The following is a 4,676-nucleotide window of genomic DNA, read 5'->3' on the forward strand; positions in this document are numbered from 1 at the left end:
GAATGATGGAATTTTTAAAAATCACCATTTGGCAATCACTACAGTAATAATAGGTTCAGGCAAGAATCATCAATGGATATTAAAACTAGTGGGTGAAAGCTTGAAGAACTCAGAGTATCACAAGATACTTATAAACATAAGGCGAAAACAGCAGCTTTATAGTGGAGAAACCTGGTAGACAACCACCTTAACTGAAAGACCAAAGTTAGCATCAGCAGAAATAGGGAAATAGATTCTATGTGCCTCCTGATATGATGAACTGAGGACACAACCTCTCTTCTGTGAAATGAAAAGACAAATTCCTGCCCAAAGGGCTTAAGAATTTTAAAGAACTATAGTCCTTCCCAGGCTGCATTCACACACAATAGATTCTGAAATTTTTTTCACCTTCACAGACCCTGCCTTGGTAATCTTCCCAGGAGGAGCCAGCAACAACTGGGACACTGATGACAACAAATGATCTTCTTGGATGGAAACTGCTCAATGGAGAGTTGTGGACCATGGGATATTCCTTGGACATAAGGGATGATACAGGAATACGAATAGGCTGGCCTCCAAGACAGAGGGTAATAGGAGAAACAGCAAGTCTGTCTCTACCCATAGTGTCAATGGGGGGTGGGCCAGGATGGAGAAAAGCAAAGAATCATGTGCTGTTACAGGTTACACCAGACTCCCTCCCATCCCTCCTGTTATTCCATTCTATTGTCAAAGCCAAACTTTATCTTGCCAATTTCTCATATTTTGGCACCTAATTGACAAATGAAAAAACTGGACATCAAATGCCTTCCAGATCTGTGACTGGCCTCTCTCTCCAGCTCAGATTTAGAGCCGTGCAGGGGATGGCATAATATTCTTCTCTTGGGTGTTCAAGCCAGAGAGGCCAACGCTTCTTCACAATGTCCCTAGCCTTCACCCCTTCCCCTGACTCCCACCTGAGCATCTTGCATCCCTCTGCCACAACCTCCATCTGTTCCATTCCAATTCCATCCTGTTTCCCCCACCGCCTTCCCTGACACCTGCTGATCCAGAGGGCTTCTCTTAGAACATACTGATCTGGGAAATAAGGACTTGGTACATAAAGAATCTCAGATAAGAAAAATCCATGATGTTATGAGAGATGCCACAGACTGCAACGCTAACAGAGAGGCTATTTCAAGTCTAAAGATATAAAAATTAGTTAGAACCATGCATTCCTTTTTGCTCAGAAATAAGTCATCTTAAAAGACAAGTCATTAGAAGATATTCTACCCCTGGTTTAAAAAACTGTAATTTAAAATGCAAATTTTACATTATCTGTGCTAAACAGAGAGAGACATTGCACAGATAAATGAAATTCACAAATACCCTGAGACTTCTTTGAGCCATACATTTTCATCTTCTATCCTAAGACATCAATAAGAGTTTCATTTTTAAAAGCACATGCTGCACTGATTATCAAAGACAATGACAAGAATGCAGCATTATTTGGATATGTTGGTTGTTTTAAAGTTCAGGATTATAATTTTGCACTGAAGCATCCTCAGTCTTTCATCCAGCCCTGCTTATAAGCAGGAGCAAGCATCAGCCAAAGCATGAGCAGAGTTAAGGGTTGTATTTTGTGGTTACAGAAATGTTTTCTCCTATGTGAAGCTGTCACATGAGGTCTTAAACTAGCACCCATCTCTTAATGGGATGAATAACTTGGAATTCTTAATCACACCCTTCTCTTAGCTAACCCCAGGGGAAGGTGATAACAAGCAACAAGAAGCCCCAAAGTATTGGCTTTATCTACCCAGTGGTGAGTGGGAAGGCAAGAGGTATGATGAGACCACAGAAAGGTAATTCAGTGATGACATCTCCTCACACATGGTCAATGATGGTGCTGCCAATTGTCAGTCATCCCTTTTCTCCGAACTACTGTGACTGAATGTTGGTTCCATTTCCTCTGGGACGAACTCAAGTTTGGTCAGCTCCTCTTTAGCCTCAGCAGCAATGAATATAGAGATGCTGCCTTCAGGTTCTGGAATCTATTTGTTGCTACCATGAGGCCTTATAGCCTACCTATAAATAGGTTTCCATGACTTTATTTTCCAGGGTAAAGTTATAGAATGTCAGAGTTAGAAAGAATTTTATTTTTATTGATGATGTATGGAAAAGTTAAGTATAGGCAAGCTGCCCACACAAAAGCAAGTTGTATAAACTTGCGGGGGGACGGGGGGCAATGTAACTTTTAATCCCCAGAAACCATTAGACCACGTTGGCTAATTACAGCCTTGCCTTCAAGGCCTTCTCGCTCGATTTTCTTCTTCTTATGTTGGCTTCCCCCTCTCACATTTAGAGCAACAGGAAACTACCACTCCTAATTTTTACACTTGCTGTTTTTTAAGTCTCTGGGAACTTTCCATGGCTTATAATGGAGGGTTTCGTGAAGATTTAGCTTTTCCTTTGAACCTGCCACGCCAATCAACCAAATATTTTCTTAAAACACGAAATGAAGAATCTGATTTGTTCCCAGCCAAACCAAGAAGCTTAGAAAAAGCTTTCCATTTCCTAAAGTTTTCATTTCTGGACTGTCAGTTCCAGCATATAGATTCCAAATAATCATGGGTCCAAAGTGGCGGTGGTGGGGAGGCAGGTAATGATGAATTAGGATGGTTAGAATGATGCCAGCCCAGAAACTTACCCTAGAATAGTTTGCTAACCATGAAGTCTGAGTATCAACTCTTGGAATTGTTGCTTCTTATTACTACATGTTGGGTCAGGGGAGGGGGTGTTGTTTAGGGGAAAAAAGATGAAAAAGAAAATGGAAGGGGAGAAAAATTCACTCCTCCATGGAAATATAAGCAGAAAACCTATAGACTCATGTGTCTCTGCTTGCTTTTTAAATACAGTGTTTTTAATAGACAAAAAGAGAATCTTTATGAGGTAACATGTATGTGAATAATGTTTATAAAAAGGGTATAATATGTTAGTCATTATGGACTATTGTATAAATAAACCTTAGATATATAAAATATATAAATGTATAAAAAATTATTTTATAGGGCAATGGACACTTAAGGACTTTCAAACTTTTCACTTCTTTGTTCCAAAAACTAGCGACTTCCAGGGCTGGCAGCTTATTTCCATAGTCTATTCCACTGTAAAGCTAGGGGATTGGGGGAAGGTTTGTTTGTTTGTTTTCCAGTTTTATAATTTCTAATCTGTGTGGTTACTTTGAAATGTCTGTTACATGTGTGTTGTTGGTGGTGGTGTTTACCCACATGGAGTCATCAGAAATCCGTCCCACACTTTGCATCTTGAAAAACCAAAAGGAATTTTCTAGTGAGAAGAAAAATACACAGAATATGCCTTCACTGTTGGGTAACTCTCAGATTTGTACCACTGACAGCTTTTTGTAAGTCTGAGGAAATGGGAAGTTTAATATCAGAGTTGTCGTGTCTCATGTAAATATTTAATGTCGGATAACTTTTCCTCTGGGAAGAAACCACATGTTTTTGTTAACTCCTTTTTTCTTGGACTTGACATAGTCTACAGGAAACCAGAAGTCCTGGCCCTGAGCTACCTTGCTTCAGGACCACTCTCCACCATCAGTTTTCAAAGAACTATCCACATATTATTTCTCCATTTCATGTTCTGTGATTCAATGGTAGAATCAATGTTTTTAGAGCCCAGAGTTTTACTTTTTTGGGGTTTGTGGCTCTAAGGAAGCGTTAAGTTTTCTCTTTTCCACCCAGGCTGATGAAAAGAAGCAAAGGGAAAAACTGAGGCTTCCTTGCTGGAGAGGTCCCCTCGCACCTCTTTCGTCAGCAGAGAGAACTGTGACAGTAACCGGGGAATGAAATACTGTCTGCTCCCCAAGGAGGGATAGCTCAATCATGTGAAAGTGGAGAGATTACCCAAGTCTCCTTTGCCAAAAATGCATATTGTTCCTAGCTATAAGTTTGTGAAGCCCAATATGTGTTTTGGCCTGAAACAATAAAACAGGTTTATTTTCACTTAATAGAGTTGTCCCTCAGGCCTGGTTTTTTCAGTAGCTGGCTTGAAGAGGGAGTACATTATCATAGATTAAATGTCAACATTGGGCATTTAATTTTTCCCAAAGGGCTTTGGCTCCTGGCAGCTGCTCTGAACATCCAAAAGGGAGAGCTGGGAGAAGAGGAATCACTTTGTCAGACGGGAATTGCTTAGTTGCTTAGTTTCGGTGGGGATGCCTGGGGGCAGGAGTGAGTGACACTTCATCTCCATGCTCACCAGGATAAGTTCACCTCCTAGAGCAAACTTTGGCTTGTACAACCATGAGGGTCCAAGAAGGCCTCTTGGCCAGAAGCCTTCTCTGCTTGCTTAGTGCAGAGGTTAGGAGTACAGCCTCAAGAGCCCCACTGCCTGTTACTTAGCAGCTGCGTGGCCTTGGGCAAGTTACTTAACCTCTCTGTGGCTCAGTTTCCCTTTCTGGAAAATGGAGATATAATAGTACCTTCCTGAGGGATGTGAAAGATTAAGTGTCTTAAAACATATAGAATGCTTTGAACAGTGCTGGCACATACAAGTACTCAATAAAATTAGTGTTTTACCACCTTCACAATGTTCACCATATCCGTCAACCATCTATATTATTATTTATTTAATATTCTTATTTTAATTAACTCAATTTTAATCTAAAATTTAATTGAAGAGAAAACTTTATATCTCAACTG

The 4,676-nt window shown here is 40.3% G+C and overlaps 1 protein-coding gene across 2 annotated transcripts in view; it reads left to right on the forward strand.

Annotated features, from left to right (window-relative positions):
- The window catches only part of SH3RF2 (SH3 domain containing ring finger 2), a 133,331-nt gene extending 131,141 nt beyond the window's left edge, over positions 1–2,190 (forward strand). For both annotated transcript variants that reach the window (XR_009220445.1, XR_009220447.1), the window contains exons 11-12: positions 396–1,774; positions 1,818–2,190. The gene's annotated coding sequence lies outside the window, so the exon portion shown is untranslated. The remainder of the gene's footprint in view (positions 1–395; positions 1,775–1,817) is intronic.
- Positions 2,191–4,676: the final 2,486 nt, after the last annotated feature.

Source organism: Diceros bicornis, chromosome 1 (assembly GCF_020826845.1).
Source record: "Diceros bicornis minor isolate mBicDic1 chromosome 1, mDicBic1.mat.cur, whole genome shotgun sequence".
Classification (NCBI taxonomy): Eukaryota; Metazoa; Chordata; class Mammalia; order Perissodactyla; family Rhinocerotidae; genus Diceros; species Diceros bicornis.